This window comes from Trachemys scripta, chromosome 1 (genome assembly GCF_013100865.1).
Source record: "Trachemys scripta elegans isolate TJP31775 chromosome 1, CAS_Tse_1.0, whole genome shotgun sequence".
Taxonomy (NCBI): Eukaryota; Metazoa; Chordata; order Testudines; family Emydidae; genus Trachemys; species Trachemys scripta.
This window is the reverse complement of record NC_048298.1, coordinates 224,409,290-224,432,152: the sequence shown is the minus strand read 5'-3', so window position 1 is coordinate 224,432,152 and position 22,863 is coordinate 224,409,290. Positions and strand designations below refer to the sequence as shown.

At 44.5% G+C, this 22,863-nt stretch overlaps 1 protein-coding gene across 2 annotated transcripts in view; it reads right to left on the bottom strand.

Moving 5' to 3' along the window:
• LOC117870421 (P2Y purinoceptor 8-like) overlaps nt 1–22,196 on the bottom strand; it is a 49,556-nt gene extending 27,360 nt beyond the window's left edge. The window contains exon 1 of one of the 2 annotated variants that reach the window (XM_034757581.1): nt 22,121–22,196. The gene's annotated coding sequence lies outside the window, so the exon portion shown is untranslated. The other variant, XM_034757572.1, reaches the window with a different exon arrangement.
• Nucleotides 22,197–22,863: the final 667 nt, after the last annotated feature.

Below are 22,863 nucleotides of genomic sequence, written 5' to 3'. Positions count from 1 at the left end.
GGTAGGAGAAGTTGAAATGCCCATTGTGATCCTTGGAGATCCCGCTTACCCGTTAATCTGTGGCTCATGAAACCCTACACAGAAAGCCTTGACAAGCAAGGAACGGTTCAACTACAGGCTGAGCCGGTGCCGAATGACTGTGGAGTGTGCCTTTGGCTGTTTAAAGGGCCACTGGTGATCTCTGTATGGGAAGCTGGACTTGGCCGAAAACAGCATCCCCGCGGTTATATCCGCATGTTGTGCCCTCCATAATATTTGTGAAAGGAAGGGTGAAAGCTTCACACGGGCATGGACCTCCGAGGTTCAACACCTGGAGGCTGAATTTGCACAGCCAGAGAGCAGGGCTATTACAGGGTCCCAGCGCGGGGCTGCAAGGATTAGGGATGTCTTGAGGGAGCAATTTGAGGCTGAAAACCAGCAGTGATAGCTGGTGCCCTGCATGGGAGTGAAGTGCAGTAGTTCCGATCTTTAGGAATCAGTGTCTGCTTAGCAGACAAGCAGACTTGCAGTGCCTGTTTATTTCCTGGGCTAAGGGGTCTTTTACTTTATGCAATAATAAAGAATGTTTTCAAAGCCAAAGAATCCATTTATTGAAAAGAAAAAAAAATTATTGAAAAGAAACAAGGGGGTGGAGTGGGGAACGGTACAATCACAGATTCGCGTGTGTCCTGTCTGGTGTGCTGTGCAGTGAGTGCTGCACTTCAGGACAGCTATACTGCATGGTGATGGGGGTTGAGTGCAGAGGGTAAGGGTCATGGTTTTCAGGGCTAGGTGGTGAAGATACTGGTGTTGGAGGCAGCGGGTGGCATGAAGAACACGGAAGTTGGGGAAAGTGGGTTGGAGGTGACAGTGGGGCACAACAGAAAGAGTTTTGGGACAAGGGCTGTGGGGGGGGGTGGCATTTGCGGTACTGCTCCTCTTTCTGCATGGCTACCAGCTCCTGGATAGCATCTGCTTGGCGCTCCAGGATGCTTATGAGCCTATCAGTGCTTTGCTGCCAGTGCGTGATGCTTTGCCGCTGGTGCGCTGCGTTTTCCTGGCGGATCCTGCTTTCTCTCTCCCTCCAGTCCTGTGCTTTCTCATTCTCTTTAATAGATTGCCGCATCACTTCTTGCAGCATGTCTTCTTTGCTTTTTCGCGGTCTCTTCCTGAGTCTTTGCAGTTTCTGAGCAGGCGATAAGAGGGACGGCTGAGGTCTCAAGATTGATGCAGCTGTATAGGCAAAATGCAACATTTAACAGAGGCAGCATTGTTTATACCAGACAGAGTAATGATTCCCCCGCACTTAAGGAGTAGAAAACACACAGGGTCTACACAATAGCATAATTTTCCCGTCAGAAACAGAGCACACATATCCCACGGGAGCCTCAAAATGGTGAGTAAGGGGGACTGATTGTTTCAGGGCTGCACTGTCCTCTGGGTTTCTGTGCCTTGGGGAGAGGCAACAGCTTCAGGGGGCACCTACACTGAACACTGTCCCAACATTTTCCACAGGAGTTCGTCCTGGACGATATCTCGCTGCTGAGAGTGACCTGGGAAGCAAGGGAGGGTCTTCTACTGCAATGCGGCTTCCGCCCTGGCCCATATGCAGCTTGCCTGTGTGCAGCAATGGTCCCCTCGCGGCACAGTGGCGCGGACACGTTAGCCTGGCTGGGACAAGGACCACAGTGGCTCTCCTGATAAACCTGCGCAAGCGCATTGCACACGTTCTGGATGAGACATTCGAGGAGATTACCGAGGCCGAGTACCGCGATGTGATAAACCACATCAATGCACTATTCCGCATCTAGGCATGCATGCCTAACCCTCTTCTCCCAAAGAGCCCGCACCGAAAAAATTCCTTTCCCAAAAAAAACCAACCGCTTACCAGGAACCTGCTCTTCTGTTTGTCCTCCACCAAGTACCGGCCGCTGCGACTGGCTACCTTCCTCTTGGCTCGAGAAGAGCTCCTGGCTGCATGGCTCAAGGGATTCCGAGGTGTCTCCATCTGGCCCACCACCATCACTCCTGTTTTCCTCCTCCTCCTCCTCCTCCCCCCCCCCCCCCGGCTCTGAAGTGTCCATGGTGGTGCTCGGAGGGGAGGTGGGGCTACCCCCAANCATGGCTCCAGGGATTCCGGGGTGGCTCCATCTGGCCCACCACCATCCCTCCTGTTTTCCTCCTCCTCCTCCTCCTCCCCCCCCCCCACTGGCTCTGAAGTGTCCATGGTGGTGCTCGGAGTGGAGGTGGGGTTAACCCCAAGTATTGCATCCAGCTCTTTGTAGAATCAGCAGGTCGCGGGAGGAGCACCCGAGCGGCCGTTTGCGTCGCGGGCTTTGCGGTAGGCACTCCGCAGCTCCTTCACTTTAATCCTGCACTGCAGGGCGTCCCGGTCATGGCCCCTTTCCATCATGTCCTTTGATACCTTCCCGAAGGTATCATAATTCCTACGGCTGGAGCGCAGCTGGGACTGTACAGCTTCCTCCCCCCAAACACTGATGAGGTCCAGCAACTCGCCATTGCTCCACGCTGGGGCTCGCTTGGCGCGTGGAGGCATGGTCACCTGGAAAGATTCGCTGATAGCACTCCACTCCACGCCACACTGGGCTGAGCAAACAGGAAGGGGATTTTTAAAATTCCCGGGGAATGTAAAGGGTCGGTCACATGGTTGGTTACCTGAGGCCAGGGCAGTAGAGTTTGAATTGATGACCAGAGTGGCTAGAACATGCATTGTGGGATACTGCCGAAGAATTCTGGAGGCCATTCACAGCGTATTGGACGGCCACACTGGTGCCGCAGCGCTGCAGCGGCAGTGCAATACTTGCTATTCCTCTTGGAGAGGTGGAATACATGCAGCGCTGCAAATGCCTTGCCAGTGTGGACGGGGAGTGAGTTACAGCGCTAGGGGAGCCTTTACAGTGCTGTAACTCGCAAGTGTGGCCAAGGCCTACACCACAATTAAACAGCCCCTGAGTCTGAATCCCTTGTACCTGAGTCAGCTGGCACAGGCCAGTCACAGGTGTCTAATTGCAGTGTACACATACCTAGTGTATGCTCTCCTTCTAAGCAAGGATCTGAGGAGGGGGAAGAGCCTTTTTGTGTCCTGTCCTGCCCTGTGCAACCATGTAGAAATAGGCGCAGCCTGATCCAGAATGTTTTCTATAATGGTCACATGTCTGACCACTACTACAGCGAAGTACTTCGTTAGTCTTTAAAGAGCTTTGCACATGATGTTACAGACATATAAGTCAATTTTTTTAATGTTGCCTCTAATTTTGGATGCCTAAGTCAAGACACCTGGGGATTGATTTTTCAGAGGAACTGAGAACACGCAATTCCAATCAAAATCGCTAGAAGCTGTGGTACTCAGCACCATGAAAATCAGACACTGTATATCTGTGGGGAGGTTTAGGTTGGATATTAGGAAAAACTTTTTCACTAGGAGGGTGGTGAAGCACTGGAATGAGTTACCTAGGAAGGTGGTGGAATCTCCTTCCTTAGAGGTTTTTAAGGTCAGGTTTGACAAAGCCCTGGCTGGGATGATTTAGTTGGGAATTGGTCCTGCTTTGAGCAGGGGGTTAGACTAGATGACCTCCTGATATTCTATGATTCTATGATTCCAGTTAGGGGTCTCCATTTTGGTGTGCCGCAAAATAGTGTACAGCTGAGATTTTTTGTTGTATACTATAAAATATATATATTGAGAGCACATTATGCATTCACAATAACTATACATTTAAAGCACTTAATCAATAGTAATAATAATTCCTCACTCTTACACAGTACTTTTCATCAGCAGATCTCAAAGCCTTTTACAAAGGAGGTAAGTATCACTATCCTCATTTTATAGATGGGGAAACCGAGGCATCAAGGTACTTTATAATGTACTTGGGTAAAAAGACAAAACAATAAAAAGTGAACAGCATAAAACAAATATCTAACAAAGGCATTCTTCCCATTACAAAAGTAGCTGAGCACCTTACAATCTTTAATATATTCATCCTCACAACACCCTCCTAAGACAGAGAAGTATTACTATCCCCATTTTGCAGACAGGGAACTGAGGCACAGAGAGACTTAGTATCTTGCTCAAGGTCACATGGGAAGTCTTTGGCAGAGTAGGGACTCGAACATGGGTCTCAAACTAGCACCCTAACTACTGGATGTGGCAGAGCCTTCTATTGTGTGGAATGCAGTGGTGTAGGGAGCTTTTTCGCCCTTTAATTGTGTGATGACTGGTGTGTGTTGTCTTCAGTTAAAGCAAAAGTCTGTAGTCACACAATAGTATGAGCTTGTTAGTACCATGTAATACATCAGTGTGTTTGTCATTATTTGTAGAATGGACTGATTTAAAAAAAGTTTTTCTATCTGCTATTTGTATGAAGTCATGCAGATAACAAGGCTGCCTACCCCTAATTATAAACCATTTTTTATGTTATCTGCTCAGCGGAAGACATAAGTCTAAGCACACTTCACACAACTGGAAATATCTTCTTACTATCACTGAATATGGTGACAATACATGTAAGGTATTTATAACAGTAATGACTCCTAGTAGGAGGGCCGTAGAATGTCTTGTATGAATATATCATGTGAATAACAAAGTACAGCCACGTACTCTCATGTAACCCCAAAATATAACTATGAATTACTGAATTTCTAATGCAGCTCTCCTTTGAGCTATATTGCAGAAAAACAGTCACAGTAATTAGCAGATAGTTGAAACATTTCTACTCCCCCTCAGAATTTGTTCAATACGCTGTTGCTACACTCCTGACTGTCACAGTTGCATGCATCACAACACGCCAAATCTTCCCTGTGGCATTTGAATCTCTTTGTTGCACAGGTACACTCGCAGCCACACAGCACAAATGTGAGGATGGCTTCTGGAGCAGGTGACAGCAACATTGTTTTAGGAACAAGCTGTCCTATCACCCATCCATTGCTGGCAGAGGGTATTTAAAGATACTGGCCTGTTGCATGAGTCCATATGGGTGACTGATAATTTGCATGTTTCAGGAGCTGCCTGAAGGAGGCCATTGTTGGTTGCAGTTTCTCACTTGTTTTGTTCTTCTTGGCAAATGACTCATAGCACACATTTATCCAGAGGTTCTTGCTTCTTACCACAGTACAAGAAAGTAACCAGTGAGACAAGGGCTGCTGATTCTGAAAAAGCTGCAGCTGTGTTGGGCTGCAGTTTCCTATCTTCAAATCTTGCTAGTGATATGTTAGGGTCTGGAGTGTGGCGAATGCGAGTACCATGTGGAGAATGTGTTGTTAGCCAGCGAGATATCTTGCCTACTGGGAGGGGAACAGGGAAGGAAGAGGACACTCTTTCTGCATATGGTGATGTCATGTGGCTAATAGGGAGCGTTGCGCTACAGCAACGTCATCCACCCCCTGATCTGAATCAGAGACGTAACCGACAGTCCCAGGATCACCAGGTGCCCCCAGTAAAATACAGCTGAACTTTTGGGGAAAAGAGAAAGAAGTTGTGATGATGGGGGGGCGGGGGAGTGTTGCCGTCCTGCTTCCCCTGCTTATTGCTTCCTGCTCCCTGTTCGTTTCCTGGGCCCTGCTCCCTGAACTCAGAGTTCCAGTTCCTGTGTGTATGTGCCCATAGCGCTGGGTGTGTGCAGTTAGTCAGGACCTGCTGCTACACACCTGCCATTTGGACTGTGATGATGTTTTGTTCAGACCGTTGCTGACTTAACTGGTTCATGGTTGTTACATGTGTTGATTCCATCTATCTGCGTGTCTTGCTTCAATGTCCCTGTGTTTTGTGATGGCTGTTCTGGGGTGCATCAGAGTGTACCAAATTGGAAATTCCTGCATAACGTATTTCTACAAGGGCCCAACCTTGCTCTCAGGCAGTCAGTGAGAAAACTCAGAGACATCTCCATTATTAATCTCAAGGCTTTAGTGTTGCCTGCCATCCTGGATATTCTTGTAATGATGTGATCTTTCATACTCAACCAATGCTAATAGGAGATTCCTGGACCCAGGAATGACTCTTGGAGTCTATCACACTATGAACTTGTGTTTCAGGGTAATGACTTCTTAATGCAATGTGATTTATTTTCTGACATGCTCACACAATCTTGCAAAGTTGTTATGCATGAGTTTGCCCTCTGAGATATTCACAAAGGTAGGAATCAAGAAGTTCATTTTCAAAGAGGGTGCAGCACACATTGCCTTATTAAATATTCCAGGAGTGCTGAAGAATGAGGTGATTCTCTGAAATCATCACATTACGCAATTATGCCCCCTTGTACCAGCCTCAGCTTAATACTGATAGAGCCTAGGAAGACTACAGAACTTAGGCGGTCCAACAGCTATGAAGGGTTTTTTTATAGGTGAGCCAAGAATATAAGCAGTTCATTTAGTTTCATAAATTTTGGTGTGTTTTTTTCCCCTTTTCTCACTTTGCCCACAATAGTATTAAAGGTCACAAAAGATCACACTTTCCAGTTACAAACTAACATTACCAAAATAAAGTTGTCTGGCTCATATATACTGTGTTCATCACCTGTTTAGCTAAGTAACGTTTGGCTACAAGGTACACCGCAAGCTAAATTTAATAAGAAGAAAATAATTCACACAGACAGAAGGTGTTAAGAGGCACATAACAGATGTTGTTTTTGCTCATCTGAACTTTGAATGCTGCACGCATAACAACTCTGAGCTCACACAAGTTCAATTTTCTTTCTATCTATCTAGGTTATTCTACGGCACTTATCATGTTGGTATTCGAGTGCCTATTTAAATGTATCCTTTAGGGAGAGATATATTACTGTCTTTACCCATAATTATTTTATCAATGAATATATCTAGTACCTGGATAAATGATCTAGTGTAGCTGATTTAGATTGATGAAAGGATCTCTGTGCATATGTTCCAGTCTTTGCTATGCAGAACCGAGGCAGTGGATACAATAGCCCATACTTTAACCTCTGTTTTAGGCTGAACTCCATTGATCTTTATGTGATGAGTGGACGTATTCACTAGGCATGGTAATGACATATATGCATGGATTGACTTAGCATATTCTTGTAACTGGAGGTGGTCACTAAATGAATAGAAAAGTTTAGTGGTGGTTTCTCTGAGTGTATTAGAGGGTAAAACCCATTGATGGAGTCAAAAAAGTTGAAAGCTTCAGTATATAGGATTTTAAAGTAAGGATTGAGAAGAAACCTACCATCTCTTTTTTCACCATAAGCAAATTATTTTGCAATGTCTGCTATTTACAATATATCAGGGGTCAGATTTTCTGGGCTGTTAAGGCAGCTTTGTGCTGATCTCCCAAACAAAGCATCCCCAAAGCCTGCAGCTGCAGTCAGTGGAGCATTTTCTCCACACAGTGGAATTCTCTGGTGGCAATCGACCTTTGTAGTAGTTCCTGCACCCTCTCCCCTCCTGGCCTCCAAGTATATCTAGGGGAAAACAGGTATGGGCAGGGCAGCCCAATGCCATAGGAATCCCCAGTTACTGGAATGGCGCCTGAGAGCCACTAGTTGCTGGCACCATAGAGACAACCCTCATGCTGCTCTAAACTATCTGGGGAGTATAGCCTGTGATGATCTGACTGATGCTCAGGGGCACTACAATGATTGCCTAAAGCCACCCCTTCTCCCTCATCCACTGGGCTTGTGCTCAGCACAGCTTGCAAGCCAGACAATATGCCCCCTGATGTTTTAGTGAATCCATTGGAATAATGTCTGTCCTTCCAGAAGAGAACTAGTAGACCATAGAACCATCAGGGGGTGAGTCAGAGAACTTAACTATAACAATTTGTGAAGAGTTGTAGCACCTCAGTTGTCTTGCCTCAGACTACACAGCAGTTCCACTATATAGACAAAAGTATCTGTAGCTACTCTGGAGCTATACTCCTGAAGACATTAATAAATTATCACAATGAAGTAAATACGAAAAATAAATCTTCTTGGCGCGCAAGCACCTTTTAAAAAAAGAGATATAAAGCCTACTGAGTATGTGAAGCCAAGGAGAGCTCACCAAAAGCTAATAGAGATATTAAGGGCTAACTTTTCAACATGTTACATACCATCTCCATTTATCTGCGTAAGCTCTCATGGAACAATAGAAATCACAGACAGAATAGACCTAATAAGCAGGGCTGTCCAGAAACCAAGAATTATGTTTGGAAACATTTTGAGGTTTTAGAATGAGACCTTTAGAAATATTTTGTGGGGGGAAAAAAAGCCACAAGGCAGAGTGAGTGAGTGACCTACTCTAGAATAGCCGATAGCCTGGTAGTTAGGGTGCTCATATAGGCTGTAGGGTCTCTGTTCTGAATCAGGCAGAGTGCCCTAATCTTTGGAGTATTGGCTATTCTGGTATCTCTCTCTTCTCTTTCATCTCACCAGAAGTTCTAATCTGGAACTGAGAAACTCTTCTGATGAGAAAGCATTTTGTCAAGACATTCCAAACCAGCTTTACGTAGGATTCCCCTGCCAGTTCAGCTTTGGTCCCCACAATACATTTTGGTTATTGTTTCATCCAATCTAGCGTTAATTGGTTCAAGCAATGTGGTATCCATTACTTCCCTTGGGAGAGACTGTTCCAGTCCAAGGGATCTTGCTGACTTGAAGTTTTTTTCTGATACTCAGCCCAGTTTTCTCCCTTTCTGAATTATGTCCATTGCTCATAGTTATGTCCCCTTGTACTAACTTAAATGATTAGTCTCATTCCTTGGCATAAGGTATGTACTACATGTTCAGGGCATTGTCATGACAGAGAGAAATAGGATAAGTTCCATTCCAAACATGCAACTTCAGACAATTGAAACCCTTGACTAGGAAAAATCAGATCTTCCAGTGATGCTACAGGTTTTTCAGCATGAATACCACTAAGGGCCAGGGCTTATGTGGGCCTCCAAGTGGTAGCAGGGAAAATGTGCCCTAGGATTGGCTCAGAGGGGAGATCTGACTTCAGAAAAGGTCAGCTTTTTCCCCTGGTGCAAGTCAATTATTACCCTAATTTTCCCATGGCTCTGTCTTTTCCGTCACATGCCCACAGCAATGTGTTGTTCTCTGTTCAGGCTTGTTCTCACAGCACAATCTTGTCTCTCTTCCTGGCTCATATCAGATCTAATAAAGTCACTGGTTCTGTGGTTTTCAGAAGGTTCCTCTCTGCTGCAGAAATAAGTATCGTTATGCACAGCCATTGGTTTCCTTTGTACTTCATCGAGTGTGATTCTGTGCTGAACAGGCTAGATCTCACTCTGCCACCTGGATTTGCTTTGCTTTCTCCCGAGGATATGGACAATAAATTTTATTTGTTTTGAAATAAACCATACACCTATGCCTACTACTACTTTGCAGTGCCCCCACACAAATGAGGCTGGGGGAAAAATTGTTTTATCTGCAGATAGTAGCCTCCACTAATCTGCAAGTATCTCCCATCTCACCTTACACAAATACTAACTTACTTAGTTCTTTGCCTTAGTTTCCAGCTGTATCATTAAATGCCTTTGGTTCATAGAAAAGCAGTAGATATTGGCCCAATGAGTCTTTGCTGGTGAAGCTGAATTAATCTTAGTTATTGCTGACTGAAATTATTTACACAAGGTATAAAACCACAATCCAGGTGAAGTACTTGCAATGACTTTACCATCAAAGGAATTTTAGTTATATCAGCAGAATGTAATGCAAGATAATAAAGCACATATTTGTTTGGGTATGGGGAGGAACTAAATTAATTTTTGCTCCTTTGTTGTTTTATTAGGTTTTGCAAGGAGACAAAGAATGGCTGGAAACAGAATTTGACCCTACAGCAAGCGAAAGATCATAAGTGAAAACAAAACTCTGTACACTGAGCTCTTGAGATGTTAGGTGAATATTCAGATTGTATGACCCAAATATAACATTAACTTCCTTTTTTAGAACTTTCTATAATAACAATTCTTTGCATTACATATAGTGCCTTTTTTCTGAGGTTCTCTGACTACTTTAAAAAATAATACTTTGCCACATTCCTGAGAAGAAAGCAAGTATTATGTGACTTCTTTGCAAACAGGACAATGGAGGTACAGACTGGTTAGATCAGTGGTTCTCAAACTAGGGCCGCCACTTGTTCAGGGAAAGCCCCTGGCGGGCCGGGTCGGTTTGTTTACCTGCTGCGTCCGCAGGTTCGGCTGATCGTGGCTCCCACTGGCCGCGGTTCGCCGCTCCAAGCCAATGGGGGCCACGGGAAGTGGCGCGGGCCGAGCGACAGCCCTTCCTGCAGCCCTCATTGGCCTGGAGCGGCAAACCGCAGCCAGTAGGAGCCGTGATTGGCCCAACCTGCAGACGTGGCAGTTAAACAAACTGGCCCGGCCCACCAGAGGCTTTCCCTGAACAAGTGGCAGCCCAAGTTTGAGAACGACTGGGTTAGATAATTTGCCCAAGATCAGAAAGGAAATCTGTGATAGGGTCAAGACTAGGACCCATTCTAGTGCTTTAACCACAAGAATGTGAATGTACATTACAATGCAGCTCCTATGTATCAGTCATCACTGAATATTGAAAAGGCTTGAATCAGAAGTAGTAACAGAAGAAACTGAAAGTATGATCCAGCTAGGGTGACCAGATGTACTGATTTTATAGGGACTGTCCTGATATTAGGGGCTTTGTCTTACATAAGACCCTATTACTGCCCTACCCCCATCCCAAATTTTCACATGAGCTATCTTGTCACCCTAGATCAGGGGTGGGCAAACTTTTTGGCCCGAGGGCCACATCTAAGTGGGAAAATTGCATTCAGCGCCATGAATGTAGGGCTGGGGCAGGAGGTTGGGATGTGGGAGGGAGTTTGGGGTATGGGAGGGGGTGCGGTGTGCAGGAAGGGGCTTGGAGCAAGGGATTAGGATGCAGGAGGGGTGCAGGAGGGGGCTCAGGGCAGAGGGTTAGGGTGCAGGAGGGGGTGTGGAGTGCAGGAGGGGGTTCAGGGCAGGGGGTTGGGGTGCAGGAGGGGTGTGGCAGGGGGCTCAAGACAGGAGGTTGAGGTGCAGGGTGCAGGAGGGGTTCGGGATGCGGGCTCCGGCCCGATGCTGCTCTGGGGTGGCAACATCACCCAGGAAGGGTAAGGCAGGTTCCTTGTGCTACTTCCCTGTGCTACTCCTGGAAGTGGCCGGTAGTGGCTCCTGGTGGGGGGAGGGGGAAGGGGGAGCAGGCGACTCTGCTGCGCGCTGCCCTCGCCTGCGGGTACCTCCCCTGATGCTCCCATTGGCCGCGGTTCCCCGTTCCTGGCCAATGGGAGCTGCGGGGGGCGGTGCCTGCAGGTGAGGGCAGCGCAAGGAGCCCTCTGCCCCTGCCCCCAGGGGCCGTAGGGGCGTGGTGCTGGCCGCTTCTGGGAGCGGCACGGGGCCAGGACAGGCAGGGCGCATGCTTTAGCCCCTCTGTGCCATGGGGCTGGCAATCCCATGGGCCCAATTGAAAGCCTTGATGGGTCGGATCTGGCCCACGGGCCGTAGTTTGCCCTCCCCTGCCCTAGATCCAGCTAAGGATAATTAAGAAATCAGCTCTTGGCCTTCAGCAATATTTATGGGCTATGCTTCAGCACTAAGGAATTTTTACTTCCTAAGTTATAAGACCCTGAAAATGGGGATTTATTAAGAAGTTCTGGCAGATTTTAAGTATGTTAAATGAGGTCTTCTCTGTAAACTTACTGGGCATCTTTTACGTGAGGTTGATAGATGAGACACTTTTTCCTGTTCTTGATTAAGGATCAGCCATAGAAAGAGGGAAAGAAGTTTGAAGATTTAGAAAAGGAACTGAAGATGATTCTGCTTTCTAGAAGAAAATAAGCTAAGGCTGAAGAGAGAATAGGACTAGGTGTAAGAGTGGAATCAGAAAAATATGTTAAAATGATATTCAGTGTTAGTCTTCTCTGCAGACCCTTGGAATTTTCACCTAAATGCCACTCCACATGCATAAACGTGGTAGAATTGGGCCCATGATTTACAGCAGCATCTATAGTCAACCTGTTGTAAATAGCTTGTAATGAATATATACTGTGCCATGTATTACTTGAAATGCTTCACCAGTACTGACAATACAGATCTATAAATTCCTAAGCAAAGCTGTCACACCCGCCTGAAGAATTAATCCAGAAAGAGGAATACTGGAATCTTTCTTGTTGAAACCAAAGTCAATTCAATGTCCCACTAAGCTGTAACATTTATTCTTGGAGTGCTTTGGTGGCATTCTTTGGTGTCCTGGGACAGTTTTTTCCAGTGGCTGATATGATGTTTCAATATAATAGTCTGCTGCTGGTTTTGCATTATTCCACTCTTTTTAGTGAAACAATAATTTATTTCTTTTGTTTCAGGATAAGAAGAAATATGGGCCAATATTGAAAAACTTCAGAAACGGCTGGTTATGGCCATGCTATGAATTATTTTCATAATTTGCTGAGTTCTTGTGTAAGAGATTGAGCTTGAAGACCAAAGTTGCAACACTTCTATTCAAAACCTTCATCGCAATATTGGCCACATTTTTAATTGACAAAGGGAAATGCTGACAAGTTCATGTGAAGAAATACACCCATTATAAACGTAAAAAATATGCAAGAAGACTTCCAGGGCATAGCATTAGTCACTTCCCCTATTAGCAGAGAGTTAGTTTACGCTGACTGTTGTGAACTGTATAAAAAGATACTCTTAATAAAGGGGAAAAAAATTACTTACCATACTAACAGATCATTCCCTGCATTGGACCCATGCTTTAGGGGCCTGATCTTTTATCAGTGAAGCCAGTGGGAGTGTTGCCATTGATGTCAATGGGACAAGATTAGAGTTTAGGTGACATGCACACCCTCAGCACATGAGCTTGGAATTTTCTTGCTAGCGATGTCAAATGGGACGATATGCACCCTCTAGTTATCTCTCTGTGCCCTATTCTGAAAATATATATGGGGACAAAGCCCCAGTGGCCACCCAGTTCCTTCCACTAATCTAATGTAAAAATTCAAAAATATTTGGGAAGGCAGTCGCTGCCTAGCAGCAGATTTATTATCCTTACTTCTTTGTATATTGCCTTCATAGACCCACACTCCTAGGGTCACATTCACCAGCATGTGACGGCAGTCTCTGAAACCAAAGGAGGTAGGCTCCAGGAGTCTGAATTGAACAATCATTGCTGGATTGCTCTCCTGAACTGAGTGACTGTTCAAGAAGCTAAATCCAGGGAGTAATGCTGCATGATGAAGTATGGAGAGAACTCTAGCTTGCACCCTGCATATATTGCTGTGACGGAAACATTTCTGAGACAGGCAGTAAAGGTTGCTTTGTATCTTGTGGAATGTGCTCCAGTGATGGTATTGAAATCTCCAATCACGCCTAGCAAGAGAGTCTAAGGGCTTGTCTTCAATACCCGCCTGGATCGGCGGGTAGAAATCAATCTCTCAGGGATCGAATTATCGCGTCTCGTCGGGACGCAACAATCGATCCCCGAATCGACGCGCGTACTCCACCAGCCCAGGTAGGATTAAGCGCTGTCGATTTGCCGCTGTCCTCACAGCGGGGTAAGTCGGCTCGGATACGTCGAATTCAGCTATGCTATTTGCGTAGCTGAATTTGCGTATCTTAAATCGATTCCCCCCCCCCCCCCCGAGTGTAGACCTAGCCTAATTCATCTGGATAAGCTCTGGATGGAAATTGACTGTCCCCCTAATATTATCCCCATGTGCAATGAACAACCTAGATGAATTAGAAAACATCTTAATTCTGTTTAGATAGCAACTAAGTGCCTTTTTCACATCTAAATGATGCAGGCTAGTCTGTCTAGAAGTGAATAGCTCTTGGGAGACAGCAGGGGAAACATTGGTAAGTGGATTGGTTGGTTTAGATGTAAACCAGAGATCACCTTTAATAAGAATCTGGGGTAAGTGTGACACTCTGCATGCATCCGACGAAGTGGGTATTCACCCACAAAAGCTTATGCTCCAATACGTCTGTTAGTCTATAAGGTGCCACAGGACTCTTTGTCGCTTTTTACAGATTCAGACTAACACAGCTACCCCTCTGATGCTCTGCACCCCATATTCACCATAGTGGTATTATTATAATGTAATTATGATGTAATTATGATGCACTTTGTACAGAATGTGTCATCTGAGGTGTCATTGGAAAAGTTATGATTTGCTGGATACGATTATCCTATTTGTGTGCATGTATCATATTTGTATCTGGAGTTATGAATACTGACTATGTATCTGTATTTGTGGTTGCATCTGGGTGACACTCACTAGGCAAGATGCTTCCAGCCTAGACAGCTGATTGTGAAGGGCCTATTCAAGGTAAAGGGCCATTAAGGGAAACGATAGGCCTTAGGAGAAGCTTATCCCCCACCATGTGAGCCTTCCTGGGAATGCTTCAGCCAAACTATGGATAATGGCTGCTATGACTCAGCAAGGCATGCCAGGGCATGTGACCAGACCACCTGACACTGAACTCCATTTTGGTACCTGTATTTTTCCACAAACTGGGCTGCGAACTTAGCTTGGAACAAAGGGTTCCTGCCATTTGGATAAACTATATTATGTGGGGAGTGACATCATCTCTTGGCCTCACTCCCCACACAAGAGAAAACCTGGAAACTCCTGAGGAACAAAGACTGAACTGGGGGAAGTGCTGGTCCCAGGCCAAAGGGATTTCTAGCCTGTGTATGGAAGCTTGGTGAACTGCTTATATCATCAGTCAGGGTGAGATATTGCTAATTCAGATTCTATCCACCTAGCATATTAGGGTTACTTTGTGGTTTTGTTTATTTGCTAGGTAATCTGGTTTGATCTGTTTGCTATCACTAATAATCACTTAAAATCTATCTTTCTGTAGTTAATAAACTCATTTTATGTTTTATCTTAACCATTGTGTTTTTGAGTGAAGGTTTGAGAAAATCTCAGCTTGGTTAACACAGGCTTGTTGCATAGCTTCCCCACACTGAGAGGGGAGCTAATTAATTAATGAGCTTGCACCATACAGATCCCTGTGCAGTACAAGATGGTATAACAATTCTGGGCTTATATTCCAGTAGGGGTGCAAGGCTGGGGAGCTGGAAAACTGGCTGGTACTTGCATAGTTGATCCTTGAGTGGCTTAGGTAAAGCACTCAGGTAACTCAGTTGGGTGTGTGGTGCTACCTGTTGTCATGTTGGGTGATAACAGGGCATGGAGAGCCTAGCTGTAAGTCACCATCAGAGCAGTGTGAGAGAGGCCAACCTAGCTAACCCAGAATTGTTAGGTGGCACAGTGGTTCCAGCAGCTCCCAGACTGCATCCCAGGGGATACAATCCATCACAGTGAGAATCATCTTATTGCTATGTGTAGTGGGGTGGTCACTTGTTCCAGCCCTGAAGGGGTTAAAACAGCCCTGGGAAAGGGCTGCCCCAGGGAGCCACCAGCAAGGCTGATTGGGAGAAGCAGCCACAGGTGAGGCCATGCCCCAATCAGGCCATAGCTGGCCCTATAAAAGGCTGTAGGCCAGGAACTCAGGCAGTCTATCTCTAGCTGTGGAGAGAGAAGGGCCTGGCTGCTTGGGAGATCAGCAGGGTACCTGGAATGGAGCAGGGCTGGGGAAAGGCCAGAGGAACTGGGGAGCTCCAGCCTGGAAAACCCCCAGGCTGCAGGCCTTGGCAAAGGCCAGGAAGGGTACTGGGTTGCAGAGGTGCAGCCCAGGGTATGCAAAGGCAGCAGGTCCAAACCCCCCTTGCCGATGATGAGTGGTATAGACTGCAGTCTGCCCCAGTGAGCGGGGGCTAAATGGTGACTGGCAGTAGCCACTGAGGTGAGGTGGGGTAGAGAGTTGGGGGTTCCCCTGGGTGGGGAGACCCAGAGAGTGGGGGTACTGCCAGGGGGCAGCACCCAAGGTAAAGGGGTCTGGGAGGGACATGGGGGGCCAGCGGCAGGTGAGACACTGGCCTGCAGAGGGTGTTCCGAGCTGGAAGAGCTAATTCCCAGGATGACCAGCAGGAGGCGCCATGCCGGTGAGATTTTCGCCGTGCTACACTGTGGAACAATATAACATTTCTGAGCTGATGTGATCAGCACTAGGAATGCAGCCTTCAATGAGAGATGGTGGAAAAAGCATTCAGAAAACAGTTCAGGTAGTGATTCTATCAAGTTGACATATTCAAGGAAGGCTTCTGAGCAGGGAAAAATGTGAATTATGCCTTTTCAATATCTCATTTCTGTAGGATGAGAGAACACAGAGTCCCGCCTGGTGAGTGAGAGGTCAAAATAACAGCCAGGTGCAATTGTATAGGGATGTGGGAAAGACTGGAATTTTTGAGCTCACTGACTTATAGACTCATAGACTTTAAGGCCAGAAGGGACCATCATGATCATCTAGTCTGACCTCCTGCACATTGCACTTCTGTAATAAACTCCTAACCTTTGGCTGAGTTACTGAAGTCCTTAAATCATGATTTAAAGATTTCAACAGAATCCACCATTTACACTAGTTTAAATCTTCAAGTGACCTGTGCCTCATGCTGCAGAGGAAGGTGAAAACCCCCAGTATCTCTGTCAATCTGACCTGGGGAGCAATTCATTCCTGACCCCAAATATGGCTATCCAGGTGAACCCTGAGCATGTGGACAAGACCCACCAGCCAGACACCTGGGAAAGAATTATCTGTAGTAAGTCAGAGCCCTCCCCATCTAGTGTCCCATCACTAATTGTTGAACATATTTGCTGCTAGCAGTTGCAGATTGGCTCCATGCCATTGTACGCAGTCTCATCATACCATCTCCTCTGTAAAGTTATCAAGATCAGTCTTGAAGCCAGTTAGATTTTTTCCCCCCCACTGCTTCCCTTGGATGGCTGTTTCAGAACTTCTCTCCTCTGATGGTTAGAAACCTTCACCTAATTTCAAACATAAACTTGTTGATGGCCAGTTTATACCCATTTGTTCTTGTGTTAACATTGGTGCTTAACTTAAATAACTCCTCTCCCTCCCTGGTACTTATCCCTCTGATGTATTTATAGAGAGCAATCCTATCTCCCCTCAGCCTTCATTTGGTTGGGCTAAACAAGCCAAGCTCTTTGAGTCTCTTCTCATAAGACAGGTTTTCCGTTCCTCTGATCATCTAGTAGCCCTTCTTTGCCCTTGTTCCAGTTTGAATTCATCTTTCTTAAACACGGGAGACCGGAATTACACACAGCATTCCAGATCAGGTCTCACCAGTGCCTTGTATAATGGTACTAACACTTCTCTATCTCTACTGGTAATACCTCACCTGATGCATCCTAGGATTGCATTAGCCTTTTTTCACAGCCGCATCACATTGGTGGTTCATAATCATCCTGGGATCAACCAATACACACCGGTCTTTCTCCTGCTCTGTAGCTTCCAACTGATAAATCCCCAGGTTATGGTAAAAAAAAAATGTTCTTAGTCCCTAAATGCATGACCTTGCACTTTACACTATTCAATTTCATCCCATTTCCATTACTCCAGTTTACAAGGTCATCCAGATCTTCTTATATGATATTCTGGTCCTCCTCCGTATTGGCAATACCTCCCAACTTTATGTCAGCTACAAATGTTATTAGCACACTCCCACTTTTTGTGCCAAGGTCAGTAATAAAAATGTTAATTAAGGTTGGTCCCAAGACCAATCCCTGAGGAACTCCACTAGTAACCTCTCTCCAGCCTGACAGTTCACATTTCAGTATGATCCTTTGTAGTCTCCTCTTTAACCAGTTTCTTATCCATCTTTCAATCCTTTTATTAATCTCCATCTTCTCCAGTTTAACTAATAATTTCCCATGTGGAACTCTATCAAACGGCTTACTGAAATCCAGGTAAATTAGATCTACTTTGTTTCCTTTGTCTAAAACATCAGTTAAGAAAGATATCAAGTTGGTCTGTAAAACTATGTTGTATTTTATCCCAATTACCGTTTACCTCTATGTCTTGAACTACTTTCTCTTTCAAAATTTGTTCCAAGATCTTGCATACAATTGAGGTCAAACTAACAGGCCTGTAGTTTCTTGGCAATTCTCCAGTCATAGGGTAGGACCTCTGAATTTATGGATTCATTAAAAATCCTTGCTATTGGGCTTGCAATTTGCCAGTTCCTTTAATATTCTTGGATAGAGATTATCTGGACCCCTCAATTTGGTCCCTTTAAGATGTTGAGTTTGACTTCCATCTCGGTTGTGGTAATTTCTACTTCCAGATCCTCATTTCCATTAGCCACTCTTTCACTGCCACTAAGCTCTTCATTAGCCTTATTAAAAACTGAGGCAAATTATTCATGTAGGTGTTGGGCAATGCCTAGATTATCTTTAATCTCCCCCATCCTCAGTGGTCCCACTTCTTTTTTCCTTGTTTTCTTTTTATTTATATGGCTATAGAACATTTTACTATGGGTTTTAATTTCCTTTGCAATGTCCAAATCTGCTTGAATTTTGGCAGTTCTCACTCCCCCCCGCCCCCACATTTTCTTCCCTTCAAGAAGTAGCTTTCCTTCCTGATCCATCCCATCTTCTATTCCTTGTAGTCTTCCTGCTTTTACTTAATAATCCCTTTGAGATGCTTGCTCATCCAGTTTGGTCTGCAACTCTTTCCTATAATCCCCCACCCCCACCCTTGCTTGGGATGCAGGCTTCAGGTAGCTTCTGCAACTTTGATTTAAAGTATTTCCAAGCCTCCTCCACATTCAGATCCTTGAGTTCTTCAGTCCAGTGCACTTCCCTAACTAATTCTCTTAATTTTTTTAAGTCTGCCCTTTTGAAATGAAGGACCCTTACAAAGGATGAATATAGGCAAACAACACAAGATTAGAAAGGCAAAGGCACAAAATGAGCTCAAACTAGCTACAGGAATAAAGGGAAACAAGAAGACTTTTTATCAATACATTAGAAGCAAGAGGAAGACCAAAGACCGGGTAGGCCCACTGCTTACTTAAGAGGGAGAAACAGTAACAGGAAAGTTGGAAATGGCAGAGATGCTTAATGACTTCTTTGTTTCGGTCTTCACTGAGAAGTCTGAAGGAATGCCTAATATAGTGAATGCTAATGGAAAGGGGGTAGGTTTAGCAGATAAAACAAAAAAAGAACAAGTTAAAAATCACTTAGAAAAGTTAGATGCCTGCAAGTCACCAGGGCCTGATGAAATGCATCCTAGAATACTCAAGGAGCTAATAGAGGAGGTATCTGAGCCTCTAGCTATTATCTTTGGAAAATCATGGGAGACAGGAGAGATTCCAGAAGACTGGAAAAGGGCAAATATAGTGCCCATCTATAAAAAGGGAAATAAAAACAACCCAGGAAACTACAGACCAGTTAGTTTAACTTCTGTGCCAGGGAAGATAATGGAGCAAGTAATTAAGGAAATCATCTGCAAACACTTGGAAGGTGGTAAGGTGACAGGGAACAGCCAGCATGGATTTGTAAAGAATAAATCATGTCAAACCAATCTGATAGCTTTCTTTGATAGGATAACGAGTCTTGTGGATAAGGGAGAAGCTGTGGATGTGGTATACCTAGACTTTAGTAAGGCATTTGATACGATCTTGCATAATATTCTTATCAATAAACTAGGCAAATACAATTTAGATGGGGCTACTATAAGGTGGATGCATAACTGGATGGATAACTGTACTTAGAGAGTTGTTATTAATGGTTCCCAATCCTGCTGGAAAGGAGTAACGAGTGGGGTTCCGCAGAAGTCTTTTTTGAGACCGGCTCTGTTCAATATCTTCATCAACGACTTAGATATTGGCATAGAAAGTACGCTTATTAAGTTTGCGGATGATACCAAACTGGGAGGGATTGCAACTGCTTTGGAGGACAGGGTCATAATTCAAAATGATCTGGACAAACCAGAGAAATGGTCTGAGTTAAACAGGATGAAGTTTAACAAAGACAAATGCAAAGTGCTCCACTTAGGAAGAAAAAATCAGTTTCACACATACAGAATGGGAAGAGACTGTCTAGGAAGGAGTACGGCAGAAAGGGATCTAGGGGTTATAGTGGACCACAAGCTAAATATGAGTCAACAGTGTGATGCTGTTGCAAAAAAAGCAAACATGATTCTGGGATGTATTAACAGGTGTGTTGTGAGCAAGACACGAAGTCATTCTTCTGCTCTACTCTGCTCTGGTTAGGCCTCAGCTGGAGTATTGTGTCCAGTTCTGGGCACCGCATTTCAAGAAAGATGTGGAGAAATTGGAAAGGGTCCAGAGAAGAGCAACAAGAATGATTAAAGGTCTTGAGAACATGACCTATGAAGCAAGGCTGAAAGAATTGGGTTTGTTTAGTTTGGAAAAGAGAAGACTGAGAGGGGACATGATAGCAGTTTTCAGGTATCTAAAAGGGTGTCATAAGGAGGAGGGAGAGAACTTGTTCACCTTAGCCTCTAAGGATAGAACAAGAAGCAATGGGCTTAAACTGCATCAAGGAAGGTCTAGGTTGGACCTAAGGAAAAAGTTCCTAACTGTCAGGGTGGTTAAACGCTGGAATAAATTGCCTAGGGAGGTTGTGGAATCTCATCTCTGGAGATATTTAAGAGTAGGTTAGATAAATGTCTATCAGGGATGGTCTAGACAGTATTTGGTCCTGCCATGCGGGCAGGGGACTGAATTCGATGACCTCTTGAGGTCCCTTCCAGTCCTAGAATCTATGAACCCTAGCTGTGGACCGATTTTTGTTAATCCTTCCATTTAGTTTAAATTGAATTAGCTCATGATCACTCGAACCAAGGTTGTCCCCTACAACCAATTCTTCTGTGAGGTCCTCGCAGCACTAAATCTAAAATGAAATCACCTCTTGTTTGTTTGGTGACTCTTTGGTGAAGTAAGGTGCCAGCTTTCACATCCAGGAAAACGTGGGCCCTACCATTATTAGTAGCATATATTCTCCATTAAATTAAAGTATCTCGTAATCACAGAATTCTCAGTAATATTTATTTCATTAAAAATGTTAAAGAGGTCTCTATTCATATCCACATCAGATCCTGGGAGTGTGTAACATAGCCCTAGCGCTATCCCAGGGGAGCCTCTGGGAGCTTTCTTCCCCAAAGTGATTATGCCCCAAACAGATTGTCTTATCCATTCCATCACTTCTAATTTCTTTACAGTCTATCTCATTCATAATATTCAATGCTACTTCACCATCTTTATCTTTATTTCTGTCTCTCCTGAACAGCACATTCCCTTCAATCCCTGTACTCCAGTCATGACTACAATTCAACTATGTTTCTATTATCCCTATAATATCTGGATTCACTTCCTGCACCATTAGTTCTAGTTCCTCCATTTTGTTACCCAGGCTCCTTGCATTGGTGTACAAACATCTTAGTTGTTTCTGCTTGTCTATGCCCAGATTCCTCACCCGATTAGGTACAGTCATTCTAGTGCCAGTATTGCCTACCCGTTAGTGTAATTGGTATTGGCACTATCTTTCTTCTTGATATCCATTCCCCTAATCTCTGCGGTTGCTTTCTCCATTACTGTATTCTCTCTTATTTAATATTCCTCCAGCTCAATATTGGCTGAAGTGGGTAGTCCAGAATAAAGGCAATGGAAAGATGGCAATGATCAGATGGAAAAGCATTTCCTTGTCATAGACATAACTGGTGGAAAGTTTTCTGAGGGAATATTTATACTGCAATAAAACCCCCATAGCAGTGTGTCTCAGAACCTGGGTCAACTGACTCAGGCTTGCGGGGCTCACACTACCAGGCTAAAAACAGGCAGTATAGACGTTCCCGTTCAGACTGGAGTCTGGGCTTTGACACCCACACCCTTTGCCTGGTTCAAACCTCACCACCAGGAAGCAATTAACCATTCAGAGGCTTCAAATGGCAGAGCAGATAAAAGTTCCAAGGGTATGAGCCTTGAGGCCCCTACCAAGGCACCAAAAAACAGACCTGTCTCAGCTGCTTACTGTGGGGACCACAGCCCAGCTACTGCTCATAGATAGAGAACAAACATTTAAACAAGCAACCCACAGATGGATCAAATGCACCACTCACCAAGTCCAGCTATCTTCATGCACAGAGTCTGCAACAGTGCCCTCTGAAACTCTGTTAGCTGCTGCTCTTCACAATGGTAAAGCTATAAAGTTTCCTTAAAAGCTCCTATGTTCATAAATAAAGTATCACATAGACTTCAGAGGGATAGTTGCACTATCTTACCAGATTTCACAAGCTAAGCTGATGTGGACCTCTGGGAAATGCGGAAGGACAGGGACCATCGGAAGAAAAATAGCATTCTACAGGAAATATTGTTGATTCACTTGGTAGTCCTCTTTCCTGAAAGTCTGTATTGAACCAATGTTCTTGCACAGTGTTAGGAAACTTTGCTGCTGGAGGGTGTGTCTTTTTGCTGCAACATGAAACTGATGTCCTGGCCATTTAGATCCACTGAACTGTTTGTGGTTATTATAGATTATATGAAAGAGAAGGAATATTTACCTTAGTGTCCTGGCCAAATTTCTAGTGGGAATTTTGCCTACCTAAAACTCTCTTGCAGATTCAAAAATTTTAATTTCAGAAGTTCATCTACTCTGACCTCCTGCATAACACATTCATAGTTTCAGCTGGTTGTGGTATTACTGAATATATTATATTATCGTCTTCCTTTTCTGAATTGTTGTACAGTGTTACAATGAGCTGTTAAACTGTTGTCATATTCCACTCCAGAAGTGGCTGCATTTCAGGATGTATGAATGTTTCCTGCATATTAGTTTATAAATTGCTTAAAAAAAAAAAACCCTCTGGGATAAAAAGTGCTACATAAGTATAATTTTTTATTAACTGAAATAAAATGTAATATTTAGTACAAAAGAAAACACTTGCTGTGATCCATAACTGACTATATTCCACTAAATGAATAGAGTCATATAATTGAAGCTATAGCCACAGAAGTCTGAAGTAAT